This window comes from Triturus cristatus, chromosome 1_1 (assembly GCF_964204655.1).
Source record: "Triturus cristatus chromosome 1_1, aTriCri1.1, whole genome shotgun sequence".
Lineage (NCBI taxonomy): Eukaryota > Metazoa > Chordata > Amphibia > Caudata > Salamandridae > Triturus > Triturus cristatus.
Window position 1 is genome coordinate 384,139,625 of NC_140579.1, and position 12,539 is coordinate 384,152,163.

Consider the following 12,539-nt stretch of genomic DNA (forward strand, 5'->3'; position numbering starts at 1 on the left):
GATGACGCAATAACTTATAATGCGGTTAAGAGTATATGGTATGGCTACACTACAAACAACCCAGTAACGATTTTACGAAGGTTGCAGAGAGGTCCTACTCACGTAGGGGTCCCCCCTCACACATACCTCAGCACCCAGCCCTGTAGGATTACCAGGGCCTGCCATAGGGGTGACCTATGAGAGTATATGTGTTGTATGGTATGGGACATAGGGTACCTACATCCCTGTAAGGGGTGCTAGCACCACCTTACCCAGGCTACAGTAGTGGCCTGGTGGTGTCAGTTGGGGTGGCTGTCCCAGGGTGGCACAATAAGTGCTGCAGCACTGGTAGGCCTACTGGGGGACCCATGCCCTGGGTACCTAGGGTACTATCTACAAGGGACTGGTAGGGCATGCCCAGCATCCAATTATGTTTGTACCTAGAGTACTCACAATAGTTTTAGGGAGAAAGCAGATAGGCTGGGGTCCTGGATAGCAGGATCCCAGCCAGACTAGTCAAAAACCACTTAAATACCAGGCAAAAAGTTGGGGGCAACCATTAGTCAGATTCCACTCTCCTACAAGTAGCATTGATTGGAGTAGAGTGGAGTAGTGTAGAGTGGAGTAGTGTAGAGTGGAGTAGAGTGGAGAAGCATTGATTGAGTAGAGTGGAGTAGCGTAGAGTGGAGTAGAGTGGAGTAGCATTGTTTGGAGTAGAGAGGAGTGGAGTACAGTGGAGTAGCGTAGAGTGGAGTAGACTAGCGTAGTGTGGAGTAGAGTGGAGTAGTGTAGAGTGGAGTAGAGTGGAGTAGCATTGATTGAAGTAGAGTGGAGTGGAGTAGTGTAGAGAGGAGTAGTTTAGAGTGGAGTAGTGTAGAGTGGAGTAGAGTGGAGTGGAGTAGCATTGATTGGAGTAGAGTGGAGTAGTGTAGAGCGGTGTAATGTTTAGTGGAGTAGAGTGGAGTAGTGTAGAGTGGAGTAGTGTAGAGTGGAGTAGAGTGGAGTAGTGTAGAGTGCAGTAGTGTAGAGTGGAGTAGAGTGGAGAAGTGTGGAGTAGAGTGGAGTAGTGTAGAGTGGAGTAGAGTGGAATAGCATCGATAGGAGTAGAGTGGAGTAGAGTGGAGTAGTTTAGAATGGAGTAGTGTAGAGTGGAGTCGTTTAGAGTGGAGTAGTGCAGAGTGGAGAAGTGTAGAGTAGTGTAGAGTGGAGTAGTGTAGAGTGGAATAGAGTGGAGTGGACTGTAGTGGAGTAGCATTGATTGGAGTAGAGTGGAGTAGTGTAGAGTGGAAGAGAGTAGAGTGGGGCAGAGTGGAGTCGAGTGGAGTAGAGTGGAGTAGAGTGGAGTAGCATTGATTGGAGTAGAGTGGAGAAGCGTAGAGTGGAGTAGAGTGGAGTAGAGTGGAGTGGCATTGATTGGAGTAGAGTGGAGTGGTGTAGAGTGGAGTAGTGTGGAGTGGAGTAGTGTAGAGTGGAGTAGATTGGAGTAGTGTAGAGTAGAGTGGAGTAGCATTGAGTGGAGTAGAGTGGAGTAGCATTGAGTGGAGTAGAGTGGAGTAGCGTAAAATGGAGTAGAGTCGAGTAGTGTAAAATGGAGTTGAGTGGAGTAGAGTGGAGTAAAGTAGAATAGAGTGGAGTAGAGTGGAGTAGAGTGGAGTAGCATTGAGTGGAGTAGAGTGGAGTAGCATTGATTGGAGTAGAGTGGAGTAGCGTAGAGTGGAGTGGAGTAGAGTGGAGTAGCGTAGAGTGGAGGAGAGTGGAGTAGAGTGAAGTAGAGTGGAGAAGAGTGGAGTGGAGTAGTGTGGAGTGGAGTGGAGTGGAGTAGAGAGGAGTAGAGTGGAGTAGTGTGGAGTGGAGTAGAGTCGAGTAGAGTGGAGTGCAGTGGAGGAGCATTGATTGGAGTAGAGTGGAGTAGTGTAGAAGGAGTAGCGTAGAGTGGAGTGGAGTAGCATTGATTGGAGTAGAGTGGAGTAGCATTGAGTGGAGTAGAGTAGAGTAGCGTAAAGTGGAGTAGAGTGGGGTAGAGTGGAGTAGAGTGGAGTAGAGTAGAGTAGAGTGGAGTAGAGTGGAGTGGAGTAGGGTGGAGTGGAGTAGTATGGAGTAGAGTGGAGTAGAGTGGAGTGGAGTAGAGTTGAGTAGAGTGGAGTAGTGTAGACTGGAGTAGTGTAGAGTGGAGTAGAGTGGAGTGGAGTAGCATTGATTGGAGTAGAGTGGAGTAGTGTAGAGTGGAGTAGAGTCGAGTAGAGTGGAGTGCAGTGGAGGAGCATTGATTGGAGTAGAGTGGAGTAGTGTAGAGAGGAGTAGCGTAGAGTGGAGTGGAGTAGCATTGATTGGAGTAGAGTGGAGTAGCATTGAGTGGAGTAGAGTAGAGTAGCGTAAAGTGGAGTAGAGTGGGGTAGAGTGGAGTAGAGTGGAGTAGAGTAGAGTAGAGTGGAGTAGAGTGGAGTGGAGTAGGGTGGAGTGGAGTAGTATGGAGTAGAGTGGAGTAGAGTGGAGTGGAGTAGAGTTGAGTAGAGTGGAGTAGTGTAGACTGGAGTAGTGTAGAGTGGAGTAGAGTGGAGTGGAGTAGCATTGATTGGAGTAGAGTGGAGTAGTGTAGAGTGGAGCAGAGTGGAGTGGAGTAGCATTGATTGGAGTAGAGTGGAGTAGTGTAGAGTGGAGTAGAGTGGAGTAGCATTGATTGAGTAGAGTGGAGTAGCGTAGAGTGGAGTAGAGTGGAGTAGCATTGTTTGGAGTAGAGAGGAGTGGAGTACAGTGGAGTAGCGTAGAGTGGAGTAGACTAGAGTAGTGTGGAGTAGAGTGGAGTAGTGTAGAGTGGAGTAGAGTGGAGTAGCATTGATTGAAGTAGAGTGGAGTAGAGTGGAGTGGAGAAGTGTAGAAAGGAGTAGTTTAGAGTGGAGTAGTGTAGAGTGGAGTAGAGTGGAGTGGAGTAGCATTGATTGGAGTAGAGTGGAGTAGTGTAGAGTGGTGTAGTGTAGAGTGGAGTAGAGTGGAGTAGTGTAGAGTGGAGTAGTGTAGAGTGGAGCAGAGTGGAGTAGTGTAGAGTAGAGTAGTGTAGAGTGGAGTAGAGTGGAGTAGTGTAGAGTGGAGTAGTGTAGAGTGGAGTAGAGTGGAGTGGAGTAGCATTTATTGGAGTAGAGTGGAGTAGTGTAGAGTGGAGCAGTGTAGAGTGGAGTAGAGTGGAATAGCATTGATTGGAGTAGAGTGGAGTAGAGTGGAGTAGTTTAGAGTGGAGTAGTGTAGAGTGGAGTAGTTTAGAGTAGAGTAGTGTAAACTGGAGTAGAGTGGAGTAGCATTGATTGGAGTATAGTGGGGTGGAGTACAGTGGAGTAGTGTAGACTGGAGTAGACTGGAGTAGTGTGGAGTAGAGTGGAGTAGTGTAGAGTGGAGTAGAGTGGAATAGCATCGATTGGAGTAGAGTGGAGTAGTTTAGAATGGAGTAGTGTAGAGTGGCGTCGTTTAGAGTGGAGTAGTGGAGAGTGGAGAAAAGTGGAGTAGTTTAGAGTGGAATAGAGTGGAGTAGACTGGAGTAGAGTGGAGTAGCATTGATTGGAGTAGAGTGGAGGAGCGTAGAGTGGAGTAGAGTGGAGTAGAGTGGAGTAGCATTGATTGGAGTAGAGTGGAGTGGTGTAGAGTGGAGTAGTGTAGAGTGGAGTAGTGTAGAGTGGAGTAGATTGGAGTAGTGTGGAGTAGAGTGGAGTAGCATTGAGTGGAGTAGAGTGGAGTAGCATTGAGTGGAGTAGAGTGGAGTAGCGTAAAATGGAGTAGAGTCGAGTAGTGTAAAATGGAGTTGAGTGGAGTAGAGTGGAGTAAAGTAGAATAGAGTGGAGTAGAGTGAAGTAGCATTGAGTGGAGTAGAGTGGAATAGCATTGATTGGAGTAGAGTGGAATAGCGTAGAGTGGAGTGGAGTAGAGTGGAGTAGCGTAGAGTGGAGTAGAGTGGAGTAGAGTGAAGTAGAGTGGAGAGTGGAGTGGAGTAGTGTGGAGTGGAGTGGAGTAGAGAGGAGTAGAGTGGAGTAGTGTGGAGTGGAGTAGAGTCGAGTAGAGTGGAGTGCAGTGGAGTAGAATTGATTGGAGTAGAGTGGAGTAGTGTAGAGTGGAGTAGCGTAGAGTGGAGTGGAGTAGCAATGATTGGAGTAGAGTGGAGTAGCATTGAGTGGAGTAGAGTAGAGTAGCGCAAAGTGGAGTAGAGTGGGGTAGAGTGGAGTAGAGTGGAGTAGTGTAGACTGGAGTAGTGTAGAGTGGAGTAGAGTGGAGTGGAGTAGCAATGATTGGAGTAGAGTGGAGTAGTGTAGAGTGGAGCTGAGTGGAGTGGAGTAGCATTGATTTGAGTAGAGTGGAGTAGTGTAGAGTGGAGTAGAGTGGAGTAGCATTGATTGAGTAGAGTGGAGTAGCGTAGAGTGGAGTAGAGTGGAGTAGCATTGTTTGGAGTAGAGAGGAGTGGAGTACAGTGGAGTAGCGTAGAGTGGAGTAGACTAGAGTAGTGTGGAGTAGAGTGGAGTAGCATTGATTGAAGTAGAGTGGAGTGGAGTAGTGTAGAGACGAGTAGTTTAGAGTGGAGTAGTGTAGAGTGGAGTAGAGTGGAGTGGGGTAGCATTGATTGGAGTAGAGTGGAGTAGTGTAGAGCGGTGTAGGGTATAGTGGAGTAGAGTGGACTAGTGTAGAGTGGAGTAGTGTAGAGTGGAGTAGAGTGGAGTAGTGTAGAGTGGAGTAGTGTAGAGTGGAGTAGAGTGGAATAGCATCGATTGGAGTAGAGTGGAGTAGAGTGGAGTAGTTTAGAATGGAGTAGTGTAGAGTGGAGTCGTTTAGAGTGGAGTAGTGCAGAGTGGAGAAGTGTAGAGTAGTGTAGAGTGGAGTAGTGTAGAGTGGAATAGAGTGGAGTGGACTGTAGTGGAGTAGCATTGATTGGAGTAGAGTGGAGTAGTGTAGAGTGGAGGAGAGTAGAGTGGGGCAGAGTGGAGTAGAGTGGAGTAGAGTGGAGTAGCATTGATTGGAGTAGAGTGGAGAAGCGTAGAGTGGAGTAGAGTGGAGTAGAGTGGAGTAGCATTGATTGGAGTAGAGTGGAGTGGTGTAGAGTGGAGTAGTGTAGAGTGGAGTAGTGTAGAGTGGAGTAGATTGGAGTAGTGTGGAGTAGAGTGGAGTAGCATTGAGTGGAGTAGAGTGGAGTAGCATTGAGTGGAGTAGAGTGGAGTAGCGTAAAATGGAGTAGAGTCGAGAAGTGTAAAATGGAGATGAGTGGAGTAGAGTGGAGTAAAGTAGAATAGAGTGGAGTAGAGTGGAGTAGCATTGAGTGGAGTAGAGTGGAGTAGCATTGATTGGAGTAGAGTGGAGTAGCGTAGAGTGGAGTGGAGTAGAGTGGAGTAGCGTAGAGTGGAGAAGAGTGGAGTAGAGTGAAGTAGAGTTGAGAAGAGTGGAGTGGAGTAGTGTGGAGTGGAGTGGAGTGGAGTAGAGAGGAGTAGAGTGGAGTAGTGTGGAGTGGAGTAGAGTCGAGTAGAGTGGAGTGCAGTGGAGTAGCATTGATTGGAGTAGAGTGGAGTAGTGTAGAGTGGAGTTGCGTAGAGTGGAGTGGAGTAGCATTGATTGGAGTAGTGTGGAGTAGCATTGAGTGGAGTAGAGTAGAGTAGCATAAAGTGGAGTAGAGTGGGGTAGAGTGGAGTAGAGTGGAGTAGAGTAGAGTAGAGTGGAGTAGAGCGGAGTGGAGTAGGGTGGAGTAGCATTGATTGAGTAGAGTGGAGTAGCGTAGAGTGGAGTAGAGTGGAGTAGCATTGTTTGGAGTAGAGAGGAGTGGAGTACAGTGGAGTAGCGTAGAGTGGAGTAGACTAGAGTAGTGTGGAGTAGAGTGGAGTAGTGTAGAGTGGAGTAGAGTGGAGTAGCATTGATTGAAGTAGAGTAGAGTAGAGTGGAGTGGAGTAGTGTAGAGAGGAGTAGTTTAGAGTGGAGTAGTGTAGAGTGGAGTAGAGTGGAGTGGAGTGCCATTGATTGGAGTAGAGTGGAATAGTGTAGAGTAGTGTAGTGTAGAGTGGAGTAGAGTGGAGTAGTGTAGAGTGGAGTAGTGTAGAGTGGAGTAGTGTAGAGTGGAGTAGAGTGGAGTAGTGTAGAGTGGAGTAGTGTAGAGTGGAGTAGAGTGGAGTGGAGTAGCATTTATTGGAGTACAGTGGAGTAGTGTAGAGTGGAGCAGTGTAGAGTGGAGTAGAGTGGAGTAGAGTGGAATAGCATTGATTGGAGTAGAGTGGAGTAGAGTGGAGTAGTTTAGAGTGGAGTAGTGTAGAGTGGAGTAGTTTAGAGTAGAGTAGTGTAGACTGGAGTATAGTGGAGTAGCATTGATTGGAGTAGAGTGGAGTGGAGTACAGTGGAGTAGCGTAGACTGGAGTAGACTGGAGTAGTGTGGAGTAGAGTGGAGAAGTGTAAAGTGGAGTAGAGTGGAATAGCATCGATTGGAGTAGAGTGGAGTAGAGTGGAGTAGTTTAGAATGGAGTAGTGTAGAGTGGCGTCGTTTAGAGTGGAGTAGTGTAGAGTGGAGAAGAGTGGAGTAGTGTAGAGTGGAATAGAGTGGAGTAGACTGGAGTGGAGTAGCATTGATTGGAGTAGAGTGGAGTAGTGTAGAGTGGAGGAGAGTAGAGGGGGGTAGAGTGGAGTAGAGTGGAGTAGAGTGGAGTAGAGTGGAGTAGCATTGATTGGAGTAGAGTGGAGAAGCGTAGAGTGGAGTAGAGTGGAGTAGAGTGGAGTAGCATTGATTGGAGTAGAGTGGAGTGGTGTAGAGTGGAGTAGTGTAGAATGGAGTAGTGTAGAGTGGAGTAGAGTAGAGTAGTGTAGAGTGGAGTAGTGTAGAGTGGAGTAGAGTTGAGTAGTGTAGAGTGGAGTAGAGTGGAGTAGAGTGGATTAGAGTGGAGTGGAGTAGCATCGATTGGAGTAGAGTGGAGTAGAATAGAGTGGAGTAGAGTGGAGTAGAGTAGTGTAGAGTGGAGTAGTGTAGAGTGGAGTGGAGTAGAGTGGAGTTGTGTGGATTAGATTGGAGTAGTGAAGAGTGGAGTGGAGTGGAGTAGAGTGGAGTGGAGTATCATCGATTGGAATAGAGTGGAGTAGTGAAGAGTGGAGTAGTGTAGAGTGGAGTAGTGGAGAGTGGAGTAGAGTGGAGTAGGTTGGAGTATTGTAGAGTGGAGTAGTGTAGAGTGGAGTAGTGTAGAGTGGAGTGGAGTAGAGTGGAGTAGTGTGGAGTAGAGTAGAGTAGTGAAGAGTGGAGTAGAGTGGAGTATAGTGGAGTGGAGTAGAGTGGAGTAGAGTGGAGTAGAGTGGAGTGGAGTATCATCGATTGGAGTAGAGTGGAGTAGTGTAGAGTGGAGTGGTGTAGAGTGGAGTGGAGTAGAGTGGAGTAGAGTGGAGTAGTTTAGAGAGGAGTAGTGTAGAGTGGAGTAGAGTGGAGTAGTGTAGAGTGGAGTAGAGTGGAGTGGAGTGGAGTAGCATTGATCGAAGTAGAGTGGAGTAGTATAGAGTGGAGTAGTGTAGAGCGGAGTAGAGTAGAGTGGAGTAGCATTGATTGGAGTAGAGTGGAGTAGCGTAGAGTGTAGAGTGGAGTAGAGTGAAGTAGCATTGATTGGAGTAGAGTGGAGTGGAGTACAGTGGAGTAGCATAGAGTGGAGTAGAGCGGAGTAGTGTGGAGTAGTGTAGAGTGGAGTAGTGTAGAGTTGAGTGGAGTAGAGTGGAGTAGTGTGGAATAGAGTGGAGTAGTGTAGAGTGGAGTAGAGTGGAGTATAGTGGAGTGGAGTAGAGTGGAGTGGAGTATCATCGATTGGAGTAGAGTGGAGTAGAGCGGAGTAGTTTAGAGTGGAGTAGTGCAGAGTGGAGTAGAGTGGAGTAGTGTAGAGTGGAGTAGTGTAGAGTAGAGTGTAGTAGAGTGGAGTAGCATTGATTGGAGTAGAGTGGAGTAGTGTAGAGTGGAGTAGCATTGATTGGAGTAGAGTGGAGTAGTGTAGAGTGGAGTAGAGTGGAGTAGAGTAGAGTAGAGTGGAGTAGCATTGATTGGAGTAGAGTGGAGTGGAGTACAGTGGAGTAGCATAGAGTGGAGTAGAGTGGAGTAGTGTAGAGTGGAGTAGAGTGGAGTAGCATTGATTGAGTAGAGTGGAGTAGCGTAGAGTGGAGTAGAGTGGAGTAGCATTGTTTGGAGTAGAGAGGAGTGGAGTACAGTGGAGTAGCGTAGAGTGGAGTATACTAGAGTAGTGTGGAGTAGAGTGGAGTAGCATTGATTGAAGTAGAGTGGAGTGGAGTAGTGTAGAGACGAGTAGTTTAGAGTGGAGTAGTGTAGAGTGGAGTAGAGTGGAGTGGGGTAGCATTGATTGGAGTAGAGTGGAGTAGTGTAGAGCGGTGTAGGGTATAGTGGAGTAGAGTGGACTAGTGTAGAGTGGAGTAGTGTAGAGTGGAGTTGAGTGGAGTAGTGTAGAGTGGAGTAGTGTAGAGTGGAGTAGAGTGGAGAAGTGTGGAGTAGAGTGGAGTAGTGTAGAGTGGAGTAGAGTGGAATAGCATTGATTGGAGTAGAGTGGAGTAGTTTAGAATGGAGTAGTGTAGAGTGGAGTCGTTTAGAGTGGAGTAGTGCAGAGTGGAGAAGTGTAGAGTAGTTTAGAGTGGAGTAGTATAGAGTGGAATAGAGTGGAGTGGACTGTAGTGGAGTAGCATTGATTGGAGTAGAGTAGTGTAGATTGGAGGAGAGTAGAGTGGGGCAGAGTGGAGTAGAGTGGAGTAGAGTGGAGTAGAGTGGAGTAGCATTGATTGGAGTAGAGTGGAGAAGCGTAGAGTGGAGTAGAGTGGAGTAGAGTGGAGTAGCATTGATTGGAGTAGAGTGGAGTGGTGTAGAGTGGAGTAGTGTAGAGTGGAGTAGTGTAGAGTGGAGTAGATTGGAGTAGTGTGGAGTAGAGTGGAGTAGCATTGAGTGGAGTAGAGTGGAGTAGCATTGAGTGGAGTAGAGTGGAGTAGCGTAAAATGGAGTAGAGTCGAGTGGTGTAAAATGGAGATGAGTGGAGTAGAGTGGAGTAAAGTAGAATAGAGTGGAGTAGAGTGGAGTAGCATTGAGTGGAGTAGAGTGGAGTAGCATTGATTGGAGTAGAGTGGATTAGCGTAGAGTGGAGTGGAGTAGAGTGGAGTAGCGTAGAGTGGAGAAGAGTGGAGTAGAGTGAAGTAGAGTGGAGAAGAGTGGAGTGGAGTAATGTGGAGTGGAGTGGAGTGGAGTAGAGAGGAGTAGAGTGGAGTAGTGTTGAGTGGAGTAGAGTCGAGTAGAGTGGAGTGCAGTGGAGTAGCATTGATTGGAGTAGAGTGGAGTAGTGTAGAGTGGAGTAGCGTAGAGTGGAGTGGAGTAGCATTGATTGGAGTAGTGTGGAGTAGCATTGAGTGGAGTAGTGTAGAGTAGCATAAAGTGGAGTAGAGTGGGGTAGAGTGGAGTAGAGTGGAGTAGAGTAGAGTAGAGTGGAGTAGAGTGGAGTAGAGTAGGGTGGAGTAGCATTGATTGAGTAGAGTGGAGTAGCGTAGAGTGGAGTAGAGTGGAGTAGCATTGTTTGGAGTAGAGAGGAGTGGAGAACAGTGGAGTAGCGTAGAGTGGAGTAGACTAGAGTAGTGTGGAGTAGAGTGGAGTAGTGTAGAGTGGAGTAGAGTGGAGTAGCATTGATTGAAGTAGAGTGGAGTAGAGTGGAGTGGAGTAGAGTATAGAGGAGTAGTTTAGAGTGGAGTAGTGTAGAGTGGAGTAGAGTGGAGAGGAGTAGCATTGATTGGAGTAGAGTGGAGTAGTGTAGAGTAGTGTAGTGTAGAGTGGAGTAGAGTGGAGTAGTGTAGAGTGGAGTAGTGTAGAGTGGAGTAGAGTGGAGTAGTGTAGAGTGGAGTAGTGTAGAGTGGAGTAGAGTGGAGTAGTGTAGAGTGGAGTAGTGTAGAGTGGAGTAGAGTGGAGTGGAGTAGCATTTATTGGAGTACAGTGGAGAAGTGTAGAGTGGAGCAGTGTAGAGTGGAGTAGAGTGGAGTAGAGTGGAATAGCATTGATTGGAGTAGAGTGGAGTAGACTGGAGTAGTTTAGAGTGGAGTAGTGTAGAGTGGAGTAGTTTAGAGTAGAGTAGTGTAGACTGGAGTATAGTGGAGTAGCGTTGATTGGAGTAGAGTGGAGTGGAGTACAGTGGAGTAGCGTAGACTGGAGTAGACTGGAGTAGTGTGGAGTAGAGTGGGGTAGTGTAGAGTGGAGTAGAGTGGAATAGCATCGATTGGAGTAGAGTGGAGTAGAGTGGAGTAGTTTAGAATGGAGTAGTGTAGAGTGGCGTCGTTTAGAGTGGAGTAGTGTAGAGTGGAGAAGAGTGGAGTAGTGTAGAGTGGAATAGAGTGGAGTAGACTGGAGTGGAGTAGCATTGATTGGAGTAGAGTGGAGTAGTGTAGAGTGGAGGAGAGTAGAGGGGGGTAGAGTGGAGTAGAGTGGAGTAGAGTGGAGTAGAGTGGAGTAGCATTGATTGGAGTAGAGTGGAGAAGCGTAGAGTGGAGTAGAGTGGAGTAGAGTGGAGTAGCATTGATTGGAGTAGAGTGGAGTGGTGTAGAGTGGAGTAGTGTAGAGTGGAGTAGTGTAGAGTGGAGTAGAGTAGAGTAGTGTAGAGTGGAGTAGTGTAGAGTGGAGTAGAGTTGAGTAGTGTAGAGTGGAGTAGAGTGGAGTAGAGTGGATTAGAGTGGAGTGGAGTAGCATCGATTGGAGTAGAGTGGAGTAGAATAGAGTGGAGTAGAGTGGAGTAGAGTAGTGTAGAGTGGAGTAGTGTAGAGTGGAATGGAGTAGAGTGGAGTTGTGTGAATTAGATTGGAGTAGTGAAGAGTGGAGTGGAGTGGAGTAGAGTGGAGTGGAGTATCATCGATTGGAATAGAGTGGAGTAGTGAAGAGTGGAGTAGTGTAGAGTGGAGTAGTGGAGAGTGGAGTAGAGTGGAGTAGGTTGGAGTATTGTAGAGTGGAGTAGTGTAGAGTGGAGTAGTGTAGAGTGGAGTGGAGTAGAGTGGAGTAGTGTGGAGCAGAGTGGAGTAGTGAAGAGTGGAGTAGAGTGGAGTATAGTGGAGTGGAGTAGAGTGGAGTAGAGTGGAGTAGAGTGGAGTGGAGTATCATCGATTGGAGTACAGTGGAGTAGTGTAGAGTGGAGTGGTGTAGAGTGGAGTGGAGTAGAGTGGAGTAGAGTGGAGTAGTTTAGAGAGGAGTAGTGTAGAGTGGAGTAGAGTGGAGTAGTGTAGAGTGGAGTAGAGTGGAGTGGAGTGGAGTAGCATTGATCGAAGTAGAGTGGAGTAGTATAGAGTGGAGTAGTGTAGAGCGGAGTAGAGTAGAGTGGAGTACAGTGGAGTAGCATTGATTGGAGTAGAGTGGAGTAGCGTAGAGTGTAGAGTGGAGTAGAGTGGAGTAGCATTGATTGGAGTAGAGTGGAGTGGAGTACAGTGGAGTTGCATAGAGTGGAGTAGAGCGGAGTAGTGTGGAGTAGTGTAGAGTGTAGTAGTGTAGAGATGAGTGGAGTAGAGTGGAGTAGTGTGGAATAGACTGGAGTAGTGTAGAGTGGAGTAGAGTGGAGTATAGTGGAGTGGAGTAGAGTGGAGTGGAGTATCATCGATTGGAGTAGAGTGGAGTAGAGTGGAGTAGTGTAGAGTGGAGTAGTGTAGAGTGGAGTAGAGTGGAGTGGAGTGGAGTAGCATTGATCGAAGTAGAGTGGAGTAGTATAGAGTGGAGTAGTGTAGAGCGGAGTAGAGTAGAGTGGAGTAGAGTGGAGTAGCATTGATTGGAGTAGAGTGGAGTAGCGTAGAGTGTAGAGTGGAGTAGAGTGGAGTAGCATTAATTGGAGTAGAGTGGAGTGGAGTACAGTGGAGTAGCATAGAGAGGAGTAGAGCAGAGTAGTGTGGAGTAGTGTAGAGTGGAGTAGTGTAGAGTGGAGTAGTGTAGAATTGAGTGGAGTAGAGTGGAGTAGTGTGGAATAGAGTGGAGTAGTGTAGAGTGGAGTAGAGTGGAGTATTGTGGAGTGGAGTAGAGTGGAGTAGAGTGGAGTGGAGTATCATCGATTGGAGTAGAGTGGAGTAGAGTGGAGTAGTGTAAAGTGGAGTAGTGTAGAGTGGAGTAGAGTGGAGTAGTGTGGAGTGGAGTAGTGTAGAGTAGAGTGGAGTAGAGTGGAGTAGCATTGATTGGAGTAGAGTGGAGTAGTGTAGAGTGGAGTAGAGTGGAGTAGCATTGATTGGAGTAGAGTGGAGTAGTGTAGAGTGGAGTAGAGTGGAGTAGAGTGGAGTAGCATTGATTGGAGTAGAGTGGAGTGGAGTACAGTGGAGTAGCATAGAGTGGAGTAGATTGGAGTAGTGTGGAGTAGAGTGCGGTAGCATTGAGTGGAGTAGAGTGGAGTAGCATTGAGTGGAGTAGAGTGGAGTAGCGTAAAATGGAGTCATGTGAAATGGAGTTGAGTGGAGTAGAGTGGAGTAAAGTACAATAGAGTGGAGTAGAGTGGAGTAGCATTGATTGGAGTAGAGTGGAGTAGCGTAGAGTGGAGTGGAGTGGAGTAGAGAGGAGTAGTGTAGAGTGGATTAGAGTGGAGTAGAGTGAA